This window comes from Galeopterus variegatus, unplaced genomic scaffold (genome assembly GCF_000696425.1).
Source record: "Galeopterus variegatus unplaced genomic scaffold, G_variegatus-3.0.2 Scaffold262, whole genome shotgun sequence".
Classification (NCBI taxonomy): Eukaryota; Metazoa; Chordata; class Mammalia; order Dermoptera; family Cynocephalidae; genus Galeopterus; species Galeopterus variegatus.
The window spans coordinates 358,363-373,745 of record NW_007726373.1 but is presented as its reverse complement, the minus strand read 5'-3'; the positions used below and the strand labels follow the sequence as shown (position 1 = coordinate 373,745).

The 15,383-nt window shown below is 37.1% G+C and overlaps 1 protein-coding gene across 2 annotated transcripts in view; it reads left to right on the top strand.

Annotated features, from left to right (window-relative positions):
• MKL1 (megakaryoblastic leukemia (translocation) 1) overlaps nucleotides 1-15,383 on the top strand; it is a 188,817-nt gene that overhangs the window by 55,759 nt on the left and 117,675 nt on the right. For both annotated transcript variants that reach the window (XM_008566683.1, XM_008566680.1), the window contains one exon: nucleotides 8,855-9,116. The gene's annotated coding sequence lies outside the window, so the exon portion shown is untranslated. The remainder of the gene's footprint in view (nucleotides 1-8,854; nucleotides 9,117-15,383) is intronic.

Sequence of the window (15,383 nt, the reverse complement as noted above, 5' to 3'; positions counted from 1 at the left end):
ATGTGGGATCCGAACCCTCGGCGGGAGCGCCGCCGCGCTCCTAAGCGGCGCACTGTAGCAGTGCGCCACGGGGCCGGCCCCTACTTCCTGCTTCTTATTGGTAGTCTCCGATATTTAAAAGTGTTCATAATTCTCTTCCCATTGTATTCTCTTTTTTCATGCCTTCTAAGATATCTGAGTTACAGCATTCAGATGGTTCTTCTCTTTTAGATATAGATCTTCAGTATGCTTCCTTTCTCTTTGATTCATTTAGAACCTTTCCATTTTAAGATATGTCGCCAACAGGATTATTTGAAGATTTACATGCAGATGTATGTTTACCTTTTCTTTTTTTTTGTTATCCACACCATGCTTGTTGCCTATGCAGGTGCCTTCAAAATGCACACTACTGACAGCTGACTGGTGCTGCTGCATTTCTTAGTGTTTTATAAATTCTACAATAATTGCTTTTAAATGTAGTTGTAATGTGGAAACTCCTAGGAGTGTTCTGCTGTGGAGAGCACTTTTGTTGTATTGTTTCCTTTGTTTGGAAAATGGATGTCTTTGCCTCTTCCCTCTTTGTTTTAAAGCTTTGGATATTATTGTGCCGAGTCTTAAATTGTATTAAAATATCTTACATTTTACTCCATCAGAAATTCTCAGTACCTTTTTCGGTATATTAATTGGCTAAGAGTAATACTATTTGAAGCAAGTGTTGTTTCCTTCTGAAGCTGTCAGAAGGGAAGAATAATGAGCCATGTCTTAGGAGCTGTTTTTCTTTAAATTGTCAAGGTTAATTATATTTCTAGAGGTTCTGCCTTGATTGAAGCCTTTAATAACCATGAGAAAGTAAAAATGCATTTTTAAACATGAACTTTGTACTCTATTCCGTGAAGGTAACTTGAAGAGCCATTGCTTTTGTATGTTAACTGATCTTACCAGAGTAGATTAGTTTAATTAATAAGGTAGTTTTTACAATTAAAATGTAATGGGAAGAATAATTCATGAACATGCTGGTTATTGCCTTAGTGTTTTAGCTCTAATGCTGAAGTGCTGTCACCAGTGTGTGTGTTGTCCTTGAGAGTCCCTCATGGTGGCATCAGTAGGTGCTTAGGAGCTGTAGGCCTGACCTCTTGTTGACCCGCAGACACACTGAAGCCTTGAATCTATACCTTTCTCTGAGTGTATGTTGCTGTATTTGGATGCTCTTGCAAAATTATGACAGTTTCTTTTTTCTTCTTTTTATGGCAGGATATTTTTTTCTCAGTGTTTTAAAATATTTGCTTAAGAATGTAGGAGAATATTTATGGTTCCTTTTGTAAAGTAGGAGCATATTCTTGACATATAGGGAGAGAGCTCATTGGGAAACCTAAGGATATGAGGCTTCTGGCACTGGAAAATAGGGCTTCTCTTCAAACACTCCATTGTAGTGTGGAAACAAAGCACAATATTGTCAATGTCTTCCTTTCCCCCCAACTGCTGCCTGTCTTCATCTGAGATGAGGTTTGTCTCAACAAGTTTTTCATTCCAAAGTTAATATGTTCTAAAATAACTAGTCTTTTTCATATCATTCATACCTGAACATTATCATTATGGCAGATTTTCTGTATGGCAGATTTTCTTTTGATGGCAGGCTTTCTGAGGCCTGGCAGCATTTCAGGTTGTCCTGGCTTATTGGTGTATAGGGTTTTAGTGTGAGAGTGGAAGCGACTGAAGAATTTCTAACCTGAAAATTGTCTCATAACAGGTTATATAATTTTGTAGGTGAATACATAAAATATGTTCAGATCATATATAAATGTGTTCAGGTCTTTTATACATGTGGACTTATCTATCACTGCTTCTTAGAGAAGAAATATCTAAAAGACAAATAGAATACCGCATTTAAAAAGTGGAACACATTTGAACATGAATGAGGAAGGGTTAGCAATCATACGGAGAGCATACCTGTAGTGTTTGTGAACATGAATGAAATTCAAGGAATGTAACAAAATCATCTCGTCAAAACAGAGCTTTAAATTTCAAGCAGCCTGTTCAGGGGTGGGGGGTTGTTTAAGGCAAATTGTCAAATTTCTGTTAAATGTTTGCAACAAAATACTACCTTGTAGTTAATCTCTCTGTGCTTTTCAGAATACCTTCTTATGAAACCCTTCATAATAACAGGACAGATAGTAATGATCAATTTTTATACAGGATGACTTATTTGAGGTCATATCACCACACTTAGTGATATGATTTACTAAGATGCAGGTCACATATTATAACATTTTTCTAGAACAACATTATTTTATTGTTATTAGAGGGACAAGCAGAATAGTAAATTATTCCAAACTCAAAATCAGGAGACAGACAAAGGTGAACAGCTATCCTATAATCCATTCTCTCTCTGTACACCTGCCCAAGTGATCTTTCAAGAAGATAAATCAGATCATATTACTCCATTGCTTAAAACTTCTGAGTGGCATCCAGTTATTCCTAGAATATACTTCTCCCCTCTCTTCTGCTGTCTGGCTATGCTGGTCTTTCAGTTCCTTCAAGATGCCAAGATAAATCAGATCATATTACTCCATTGCTTAAAACTTCTGAGTGGCATCCAGTTATTCCTAAAATATACTTCTCCCCTCTCTTCTGCTGTCTGGCTATGCTGGTCTTTCAGTTCCTTCAAGATGCCAAGCTCATTCCCACCTCATGGCCTTTAAACTTGCATATGCTGTTCCCTCTGCATGGCTGTTTGTTCCTTGTCAAATTCAAGCAGAGTCAGATTGTACAGTGATTAGGGCATGGGTTTTGAAGCCTCACTGCCTGGGTTCAAGTTATTTAACCTCTTAGTACCTCAGTTTCCTCAACTGTAAACAATTGGATAATATAAGTAAGTACCCCTTAGGGTTGTAAAGATTGAATATATACACATAAAGTGCCTCACTTATAACAAGTATTAAGTGTTGGTTATTATTCAAGTGTCAGCTCAGATATCACCTCCTCAGACCTTTCCTGACCATTTAATCTAAGTTAGCCACTGGCCCCCAGGCATACATAACACTTACAGTTATCAGAAATTATTGTATATTTATTTACTTTTATTTTTATGTCTCTCCCACTATAATGTAACCTTCCTGAAAGCAGGGATATTTTCTGTCACATTCCCAGTGCCTAGAACAGTGCCTGATCAATACATATTTGTTGAGTGCATTAATGAAGGTCTGGTCTACCCTGGAAGGTCTTCTTAGGTACCAGGAGATTAAAAGGCATTTTTTGTTCCTCAGTTAAGGGAAATTGTTCCCTTGTGTACGTAATACCATTAGGTTATGCTGTAAGCTATGAATATGTGGCAGGACCTTATTGGAAATGGTGTAGAGAAGTAATCAGTAGAAAAAGTGTTGAGCCTAGGGAAAAAAAGCATTTTTTACTTTTCTTCTGTTTTTATTTATTTCTGCTGCTTCCATCTGGTGGGATCATGTCCCTTTACATAAGCCCTTGAGCTTACATGTGTCTTTAAGTTGGGACATCTTGTTGCCCCTCAGCATAATAGTGTGAGCAGGAACTGCTGATATGTAATTAGATACATTAGATTAATGTATATGATAATTTTAGGAGTCAGAAGTATGGTCTAAGATCCAAAGTAGGCAATCTGAGATTAGGAATTCCTGAGTTATCAACTGAGTCGGGTTTGATAGCATTTTACCTTCCCTTTTATCTATACCTTTACCTCTTTCTCATACTCTCCCTACTTTTTTTCTGTTATTCTCTTCCTATTCTTGTTTATTGTTAATCTCATTGTATCTTCATTTCCATGTTTTCCTTCTCATGTGTCTAATGGAAACCCAAATGACGTTTCCATGATTTGGCTTTGGTCCCTGGACCCAGTGTACAAAATCAAATTCATTATCCTCTCAGGTAAAATTCCTCCTCTTTTCTGTTTCTATTAGCAGAACACCATTTTTGCAGTCACTCTGGCTTAAAACCTTGGAGTCATCTTTGATATCTCTCTCTTTTCTTCCCTGCAACCAAATACCAACACATCCTATCTCATATAAACCCCAACTCACTCATTCAAAATTAATTCGGCAAAGATTTGAGACCTGTTCTGAGCCAGTTAAGTCATGTGACAGTTCCCTTCTTTCTGCATTACCCAAATTTAGGATCTCAACATGTTATACGTTGCCTAATGAAGTAGCTTTGTAATCTTTCCACCCACCTCATATTCCTTTTTTCCAATCCAATATATACCCCACTGCCATATTAATTCTCTAAAATTTGATGATGACACTCACTCCATCCTTCCTAGAGCTAGACTCAGCTTGCTGTTCCAGGCTCATCTCACATAACTTTTGTACTTGAACCATGTGATCGCCAAACTGGATTGCCCTTTTGGAATATACTCCACATTTTCTCACATCTATGTTTTTGTTCATGCAGTTCTGTCTCCTGGAAGAATATAAGCTTTCTGAGGGCAGGAACTTTGTTTTATTCACTTTAACTGCCAGCACCCAGAACAGTACCTGGCATGTAGAAAATTTTTTTTAAGAAGAATCATACCATCTTCAGAAGAACCATACCATTTGGTTGCATGAAACCAACTCTTTGTCATAGGTCATGATAAAGAAATCCTGCCAGTACTTACTTTTTAAAGTTTCACCTTTTTGTCAGAGCTCTTCCATTTCTCTAACACATTTTATGCTCTTGCTTCTAGTTACATGTGCTGCTCTGCACTGGCAGAAGGCATGCAGCCCAAAAGTGGGGTGAGGTGGGGTAGTGAAAAGATGAGGCAGAATCAGACCAGCAAGAGAGGAAACAGATGGGTTGTGGGAGATGACCCTGCCCCCATCTTGTTTTTGTTCTGGCTGCTACTGATCATATGTGAATCAGCAGCCTAGAAACTGGAGTTAGTGATCCTTTGATGAAAAAGAAAAGTTGATCTTGGATTTGGTAGAATTAAAAATTTACAGCATTAAAATGTAATGCAAGTTTTACAGTAAATACAATTTTAGGAGTATTCAGAAATTGGTAGAACGGACTTAATAGTCCATAGTGGCTATGTCTCAGCATCTTTGGATCTTGTGTCTAGATTGACATAGTTTACTGGGATCTTCTCCCGTGAGTTATTTCAAAACGAATAGAGTAGTGTGTTTGCTAGAGAAATAAATTTTTCCAATGTATATATTTTATGCTAAGTTTTTCTGTCTTTTCTTTTGTCAGTGCTTATACTTGATTTCTGGTCTATTTCCTAAGCTCAAGGAAATCTTGCTTATAGTCTCACCAAGGCTTCCCTTTGTTCTACAGAAGAATCTTGTTTTAAAAAACATTCTAGGACTGTTATCAAACATACGCAAATGTAGATAAAATAGTAGAATGAATTTCTTTTTCTTTTTTTGACCAGTAAGGGGATTGTAACCCTTGGCTTAGTGTCGTCCGCACCACGCTCAGCCAGTGAGTGCACCGGCCATCCCTATATAGGATCCGAACCCGTGGCCTCGGCGCTACCAGCGCCACACTCTCCCAAGTGAGCCATGGGACCGGCCCAAAATGAATTTCTATATACTCAATACCTAGCTTCAACAGTTATCAACATTCGGCCACTCTTGTTCTATTTCTTCCACCTGTCCCCATGACCTTTATGGAAGAAATTTATTGTAATACAGTTTAATATTGGCATTTTAAAAAGATATATCCTGAAACTTTTGAAATCCTTAAATTAACAAGTATCAGCATAGCATATAATTTACCCAATAAAAATGTGTGGTAATGTATTTATATAAGATTTAAGTGACCTGTCAAGCCCTTAATGATTCTATAAATGTGGAACTTAATTACTAAGCTGTTAAAATAAATTCTGAATGGAAAACTTGCTAAAACAGTTTTTTAAATTGCTTTTTTTTAAAAAAAAATTCTGGGCAGTAGGAGGCACTATCATGGTCCAGGTCACTACCAAGTTTGGTACTTCTTTCTTTAATCTATTCAAAATGTATGTGTCTGAGAAAAATCATTTTTTAAACTTCACTTTCTCTTCATGCCTCGCACTTGGATTGACTTTCTTATGGGGACTATTTTCCACAGTTTCTTTTAAATAAAATCATTTTCTAGAAGTACTGGTTATGTGTACTAAGTGCATACCAGAATCACAGACTCGTGCAGTTTAACTTCATTAGAAAAATTATGATATCAGTGTGGTGGATCTTTATTGTCTCTTGGGAATAGTAACAAATGTGAATGTAAAATCTCTGAATCCCAGCAATAATGATAATTATTTAATTCAAAGTAATAGGTGGAAGGTTGTTCTGAATTAGTGAAAAGTAAATTAAAGAACACTTTAAAGAATATATGGTTTTATTCTTTCAAGCACACAAATGATATGAGTTTAATATGAGTTAACTTAGTAAATTATTTTGGCCAGGCCATTTTTTTATTATTGTGGTAAAAAAATGACATTAAATTTACCTCTTAACTATTTTTAAATGTACAGTAATATGAGTTAACTTAGTAAATTATTTTGGCCAGGCCATTTTTTTATTATTGTGGTAAAAAAGTGACATTAAATTTACCTCTTAACCATTTTTAAATGTACAGTATTATTAAGCATATTCACATTGTTGTACAGCAAATCTCTAGAACTTCTTTGTCTTGCAAAACCAAAACTGTACCCATTATAACGTGGTTGCCAGGCCATTTATAATGAAAAAAATAACTCATTTGAAATGAGAAATATTCATTTACATATTAACATTTGATATGTTAGTCTACTTTGTAATCATGTAAAGAGTTATACATTCTGAGGTAGTATATTAGTTTTTCTCTAAATATGGTAAGTACTGTTAAATCACTGGCAGTCTTTTATTTAACCCTCCTCCCCCAGGTAGCATAAAATTTTATTTAATCTCACACCAAGTTATAGTATTACAAATATCAGTTAAGTTTGAAATAATGGGGTTTTGCTGTTTGGTTAAGAACTTTTTATATGAAACTGTGCTGCTAGCTCAACGGTTCAGCTGTAGTACTTAAGTGGAATGTGGTTTGCCGATTCCTGTTCTTGACTTCTTAACATTATTCTTAGTGTTTCTGTACCTTTCATGCAGTTTTCCTTGTGTTTACCTAGATTTTCCCCCAGACCTGCCTGTCTTGGTCCCCAGATTATCCTTATGTATCTTTTATTTGCTTCTCTCTTTGTTCAGTCAGCAACTATTTATTGAGTGCCTATTTTGTGCAAACACCGTTTGCAGGTCCTATCTACTGCATATTCAGTTGTTATTGTCATAATTAAATTTCTCAATTTTCTAATGAGAGGTGTGTACTCTTGTAGTCCATAGTGATTTAACATCTGTTCATGGAAAACCTGTTATTCTGTGTGAAGCCACTTTTCCTAGGTCCCAGGGCTGAAGTTTTGATACCATCCTCCTCTTGCTTTTCTTTAGGACTTAAGAGTTTTTGTTCTTTTAAAAGCACATATTCCAAACCATGGTCCAGAACTACAGTTAGGTCTGGGGACACCATTGCCTACATGAAGGCAGAATGTGATGGTCTTAGTTTTCAATGCCTTTCCTTTCCAATATTTTGTTGGTTTCTTCATCTGAAGCAAATTAGACTAAAGTCTTCACATAAGTCTGCAGGGGATTCACTGGTAATTTCCCTTTATAGATTAAAAAAAAAAAAACCAAACTATAGCTTTTTCATTATAAAAGCAATGTAAGTATTTTAGAGAAAATTTGGAAAGTGCAAGAAAGTAAAAGGAAAAAATTTTCATTGTGCCATCAAAACCCTTTTTTTTGTATTTTCGTCTACTTCCTTATAGTCTTTTTTTTCTCTGTGTAGTATTTTTATATGAACATGTATTTTCATATCTTATTTTTCTTAAAGGTAATTATAGAATAAACATTTCCCTGTTTTGGTGGCTGGCCAGTACAGGTGTCAAACCCTGGAAACCTTGGTGTTATCAGCACCTTGCTCTAACCAACTGAGCTAACTGGCCATCCCCAAAATTATTCTTAATAACTGCATAGGGTTCAGTGAATTAATATATTCTTAATTTATTTAACCATTAATTCTCATGTTGTTGAAAAGGCCGTCATGTTATGTATTCTTTGTCATTTTTAAAGATCTTGTTCATTTCTTGTTACTAGGTGTTTTGTTTTTAATATCTAGTCCTGTTTTCTATGATTAAATATGTATGTAGGTTAAAATATTTGGGCTAATATCCATCATTAAACAGACATCTCTATTTTGATATTTCTTTATGGAATCTAATGACTTGGGAATTGTTTTCCTAGGGAAATTTTCTCCCCTAGATTATATTGGTACAGTATGATACTTTAGTACCTTGTGGATACTCACGAAATGTTATTTCTCAAGGTACTTTCCTTATCCAAAAAAACCCCAAAAAGGCAAAAAAAAAAGGGGGGGGAGGGGGTTTGAGGTGGTGTGGGCGCTGGCTGGTTAGCTCAGTTGGTTAGTGTGTGTTACTGATAACTCCAAGGTCCAGGGTTCTATCCCTGTACCAGCCAGACACCCCCCCCCCAAAAAAAAGGAACAAAAGAAAAAGAAATGAATACTTTCCTTTAGTAGTTGAAAGACAGCATTTATCTCACAGCTGTTCTCCTTGACTGGCATTTCCTTTTATCCCATTATACATGTGTGTGCTACTTTTATTACAATTGTATGTTGTTCTCCCAAGTGAACTGGTTGAGGACAGCATCAGACTTGAAATCTCATATATTCTGTGAGCATATATATTTAATAATGATGCTAGCTTATGTTACAAAAAGGTTTTAAGAATAATGGCAGTGTGCCAGTCATATAATTTATAATATTAGTATTCAGCATATACTCAGTGGGATAGTTTTTTCATGGTACCATCTAAACTTTTTGTTTCTTCTTCCATTTCCAGATTGCCATCACGAAAGCCAAAGTGGATTTCTCCAGTGTGGTGTGCCTGCCCCCTTCCGTCATTGCTGTGAATGGGCTGGACGGAGGAGGGGCTGGCGAAAATGATGATGAACCAGTGCTCGTGTCCCTGTCTGCAGCACCCAGTCCCCAGAGTGAAGCTGTTGCCAATGAACTGCAGGAGCTCTCCCTGCAGCCCGAGCTGACCCTAGGCCTCCACCCTGGCAGGAATCTCAATTTGCCTCCACTTAGTGAGCGAAAGAATGGTGAGTAGATATGGAATTATTGCATTGCCTTATTTGAACGAGGATCTTCATGTTTATAATGTTATAGATCCTTACTTTATTTCATGTCTCTTGAAAGTTTCTTATAATCTTAATATTTCTTGTAAAATAGAGAAATAGTGGTAAGTTTAAGGGATCGTTGTAAGCCCAACACTTTCTGCCTGCATTATTATAATTTCTTCCTAATTTGTCTTCCTACTTCTTTATTTCCCTATCCCGTTCTTTCTATAAATTTATTAATTCAGCAAATATTTGTTGAGCATTAATGTATTATAAACTGCTAAGATTAGGGATTAAATTGTAAACAAGCCTCTGTCATCAGGAAATTCACCCTGTTCTATACCTTGCCAGAGTAATCTTTTACAACACCCTCACTTAATACTTTTCAGTGATTTCACTGTGGGATAAAAACAAAAGCAAAATAAATTTCTTGGCCTGTTTCACAAGACTTTGCAGGTTCTAGTCTGTTTCTATAGCTTCCTCTCTTACTATTCCTCCATTTCTGGTATTTTCTTCAGCCTGTTAAACTACTTTTAGTACCATTTACAAACCATGTACTCATTCCTCAAACTTTTTTAATTGAAAAAATAATTTGTTTTGAAATACTTAAGATTTTTAAAAAATATATAAAGAATAATGTAGGGCTGGCTGGTTTGCTCATTTGGTTAGAGCACTGTGTTATAACACCAAAGTCAAGGGTTCAGATTCCCATACTGGCCAGTCACCAAAAAGGAAAAGAATAATGTAGCAAGTACCTGTATACTCAAGTTACTACCCAACTTGTGTAGTCTCCCTGAAATCTCCCTCATCCTCAGAGGTAACTACTGACTTGAATTTGGTATTTTATTGCCAGACATATTTGTATTTTGTTTGGTTTTTTTTTATATATAAATATATTCCTAAGCAATATATAATAATATTGTTTCTCACGTTTTAAACCATGTGTCAATACTACATCATTTTAGTTAATATTGCTTGAAAATCAGTATTGCTTTTGTTAGGACATGTCTCTCCTTGCCCTTTTCTTCTTTTTTTTTTCGTGTCCGGCAACGGATCGCAACCCTCAGTGTCGCGCCCATACTGGACCGGGACCGGCAACGGGATCGCAACCCTCGGTGTTGCACCCCCGCACCTCGCCCAGCCAGTGAGCGGGAACCCGTCTGTATGTGGGATCCGAACCCTCGGCGGGAGCGCCACTGCGCTCCCAAGTGGTGCACTGCAGCAGTGCACCACCGGGCCGGCTCCGCCTTTTTCTTCTTTAAAGTTGTCTTCGTTATTCTTACCTGTTTAATTTTCCATGATTTTAGAATTAGCTTGTCAAGTTCTACCAAAAATATTTTTTTTCCTCAAGTATTTTATCACAATAATTTAAAATATGTAATAAAGTAGAAAGTTTTTTTTTTTTTTTTTTTTTTTGTCTTTTTTGTGACCGGCCGCACCGCGCTCAGCCAGTGAGTGCACCGGCCATCCCTATATAGGATCCAAACCTGCGGTGGGAGCACTGCTGCGCCCCCAGCGCCGCACTCTCCCGAGTGCTCCACGGGGTCGGCCCAATAAAGTAGAAAGTTTTATGATGAACACCTGTATGCCCACCTCTTAGATTCTACCATTGATAATGTTTATAACATATATGTCTGTCTGTCTGTCCATCAGTCCATCTTATGTTTTTGATGCATATCAAAGTAAATTGCAGACCCAGTACACTTCCTTTTATTCAATTGTTAACAAATACAAAATAACATACAACTTGTAAGTGTCCTTGTTGTTGAGTTATCACAAAGTAAAAACGCCTGTGTGTAACTACTACTTAATGAAGAAATAAAATATTACCTGCGTCCCAGAACCCCCTCCCATCCTTGTGCTTCTTCCCAATCAATACTCCCTTCTTCCTGCCCAAAGGAAATTACCATCCTCATTTCTAACACCATAGGTTAGTTTTGCTTGTTTTTAAACTTTGTATAAATGGAATCATACTGCATGTATTCTGTTGGTGGCTGCTTTTATTTTTGAAATTCATCTGTGTTGAATTGTATGTGGCGGTAGTTTATTTCCATTGCTGTAAATCAATCTATTATAAGAATATACTGCAGTTTATTTGTTCATTTTACTGCTGATACACATTTGGGTTTTTTTAGTTTGGGACTATTATGAATGATGCTGCTATGGAATCCTTATATATTTTGTATGGATACAAGACAGATATTCTTGAATATGTCTTGTATATATACCTGTTGGGACTTTGGTTTGAAATGTATCATTTATAGGTAAATGGGGAAAATATACATTTTAAAATATTGGGTCTTCCTGTTCATTAGTTTCCTCTCTCCAATTAAATGGGTTTTCTTTAATGTCTTACAGAGTTTTACAGATTTCCTCATAAAGGTCATGCAAATATTTATTAGGTTTATTCCTGCATATCTTTGTCTTGTAGGCATAATAAATAGTATATTTTTATATAGTATTTTGTTTGATGCAGGGGTCTGTTCAACCCCTGTGTCTTTTCTACATCTGTGCCCTTTATTAGGGATATCTGTTCTCTTCCCCACTCTTCTTGCTCTTACTTGTCTATTGGTATTCTGCTCAGGCATCACTCTCTTTGAGAAGTCTTTCCTAACTCATGTTTAGTGTTAGGTGCCCCTTTTGGTTTGCCCTTTATCATCGTACTTCGTCACCCTATATTGTAATTGCAGTTCTCTACTCAGCAACGAGTAAACTGAAATTAGACATTGCTACACTCCTTCTGAAACCCTTCAATGCCTTCTCATGAAGTTTATGATGAAATCGTTGTTCTCATGATGGGGCCCCTGTGTCTTCTCTGACCTCATCTCTTACTAAAGTCCCCAGCTCTGACTTCTCTGCTTCCGCCACACTGACTTTCTTGCTGTTACTTGAATGTACCAAACATGATCCTGTACCAGGACCTTGTACTTGTTGTATCTTCATAGAGATTCTTGCACAAATGTCATTTTCCCCAAGAAGGCCTTTCCCGTTACTCTCTATCTTGCTTTGTTTTTCCTCAAAGCACTTATAACTATGTCATTTTATGTGTGCGTGTTCACTGTCTATATTCTCTCCTCTGATAGTACGTTTCATGAGGGCAGAAACTTTATTTTGTTCACTGGTATATACCCAAGTCCTGGCTCATAGTAGGTAGGCACTCAAATATTTATTGAATGAATAGATGTATGGTTTACTTGTTTGTCCCACTAGAGGCAAAAACTCTGTTTTTACATCCATAGTGACTAGGAGAGTATTTGGGAAATAGTGGACACTAAAGCAGGTTGGTTTTCTTTCTTTTTTTTTTTCTTATTTATAATTTTCACTCTTTTTTCTGAAGTAAGAGACTTCAGCTTACTTATCTGCTAAGGGAAGAGAGTTAATCCAGAGGGAAAGGTGGAAGAAACAGAAAAGGAAAAAGGATCACTGGTGGAGTAGGGTTCCTATGGACATGTGAGAGGATGGAATCCAAAGGTATTGGCTCTGCCTTGGGCAGGATTAAGGACTTTCCTCTGGGGTAGGAGGAGTGGCAGTAGAGGTGATGGCAGACAACAAACAACAAATCTCTGTTATCTGGGCAGAAAGTGGAGAAAATTGGTGTTGACAGTGGAGTCCATCTCAGTGGAGTAGAAGGCAGCTGTTGCTGCTGGGGCCAAGGTATTGGTGTATTTTCAGCCTTTCTTTCTGAACTCTTTCTCCTTAGCATATAAATTAACTGAAATCTTTCCCAACAACTCTAACTTTCCCTCTGTATTCAGGCTCCTGAATTTTTTTTTTTTCCTTTTTGTCTTTTTTCATGTCTGGCAACGGATCGCAACCCTCAGTGTCGCGCCCGTACCGGACCGGGACCGGCAAAAGGATCGCAACCCTCGGTGTTGCTCCCATACCTCGCTCAGCCAGTGAGCGGGAACCGGTCTGTATGTGGGATCCGAACCCTCGGCGGGAGCGCCACCGCACTCCCAAGTGGCGCACTGTAGCAGTGCGCCACCGGGCCGGCCCACGTTCTTGATTTTTATTTTAATGTTTTCTCATGAGGTTGAATGTTTGTTTTTTCATATTTATTGACCATTCAGATTTTTTCTTTTGTGAGTGGCATGTTTAATCTTTTGCCTATTTTTTTCTATTGTCGCTTTTTTTGTTGTTCAGTAAAAGAAGTTCTTTAAATAAAGGTTAAGCATTTATAATCTGAAAATCTGAAATTTGAAATGTTCCAAAATTCAAAACATGATGCTTAAGGAAAGGAAATGCTCATTGGAGCATTTCAGATTTTGGATTTTTGGATTAGGGATGCTTAACTGGTGTGTATTCTGCAAATGTTCCAAAATCAGAAACACTTCTGGTCTCAAGCATTTTGGTGAAGGGTTACTAAACTTATATTCTGAATACAGTACTAGTTTGTAGTTACTTAAATGCATTGTACATATCTTCTCCTACTCTATGGTTTGTCTTTTTCTTTTTCTTTACTGTATTTTGATTAAGAATTTCTGAATTGAGTGTAATTGATATGTGAGTCTTTTATAGTGAGTTTTGTGTCTTGTGTTTCTGGAAATAATTTTTTGTATGGGGTAAGGTAGGGCCCAATTTAATTTTTTTTCCCCAAATGGATTTCCATTTATTGGAAATAGTTTTCTTTCCCCACTGTTCAGCAGAGCTACCTCTTTCATATACTTACCTATGTATGGGTGTGCTCCTGATCTTGCTATTTGGTTCCATTGGCCTATTTGTCTGTGCGTACACCAGTACCTCACAATTTTAATTATAATTGTAATAAGCTCTGTTAGATGGGAGAGTAACTCCTCCCACCTTGTTCTTTTTTTTTTTTTTTTTCCTTTTTGTCTCTTTTTTACTGACCGGTAACGGGATCGCAACCCTCGGTGTCGCGCCCGTACCGGGGACCGGCAACGGGATTGCAACCCTTGGTGTTGCACCCGCACTGCGCTCAGCCAGTGAGCAGGAACCAGTCTCCACATGGGATCTGAACCCTCGGCCGGGAGTGCTGCCGCACTCCCAAGCGGCGCACTTCTCCAGTGCGCCACCGGGCCGGCCCCACCTTGTTCTTTTTTAAGAGTGTCTTTCTTGGCTATTCTTGGTCCATTGCGTTTCTAAATGAATTTTAAAATTACTACAGGATTTCGATTGGAATTGCATTAAATCTATAAGCCAATTTGGGGAGAATTAATATCTTTAGACTATTGTACTGTGAATGTGGTATATTTTCTCCATTCATTCAGATCTTCTGTAAAGTATACCAATGAGGTTTTATAGTTTTCTCTGTGCTGGTCTTACATATCTTTTGCTAGATTTACTTTTAGATGTTTCATATATTTTAATTCTGTTGTAAATGCTATATTTCTTTTTCTAAAAAAGTTCTTTTCTAAATGTTTTTGCTGATCCCAAATATTTTTCTGAATATATAAACAAACATACAGTTTGTATGTGTCTATTGTTGAGGCACTTGGTGGGATGGGAAGAGTTATGTGAAGAGAAGTAAGCAGGAGAGAATGGGAGTGAAAAGGACATCCTTGTTCCCGTTTCATAGTGGTTTTTTCTCCTTTGTAAGATTTAGGAAGTACTCATTTGTTTTTCATATGTGCAGTCTGCGAGAGAATGGGAGTGAAAAGGACATCCTTGTTCCCGTTTCATAGTGGTTTTTTCTCCTTTGTGTAAGATTTAGGAAGTACTCATTTGTTTTTCATATGTGCAGTCTGTGGAAGGAAGGGCAGAAAATGTGTTTTTATCTTTAAGGGTACAAACTGTATCCTTTCATGCTGTAGTGTAGCACAGGAGGTACTAATTAATTGCTGAGAGAAGTAAAAATTTTGAGTGGGCAATTTCTGATCCAAATTACAATTTTATCTTGGGAAGAGGAAAGAGATTTGTTAATTATATTCCCTAGGAAGCCTCAAGGATTTTCTAGATTAGGTCTCCCAATTGAAAATGCCGAAATCTTAAGCATTTCAATTCATTAAATGATTCTGTTTATAATGTGATTTAGAGAATTTCATAACCTGCTTCATCCCAGCACTTAGAGATGATAAATTTTCTATTCTCACTTATTCATCAAATGTTGTGGTAGGCTTCTGGAGAATAAACAGATACCAGATAGAATCCCTGCTCCAAAAAAATAAAAACAAAAAACACGTAATGGATCCCATCTCCCAGAGAAAATTGCTGTTAGCTTGTGGTTTATTTCTCTCCAGTGTTCTTCCAAGTTCATGTTTTTAAAGTAACTGAGCTAATACTATAGATCCA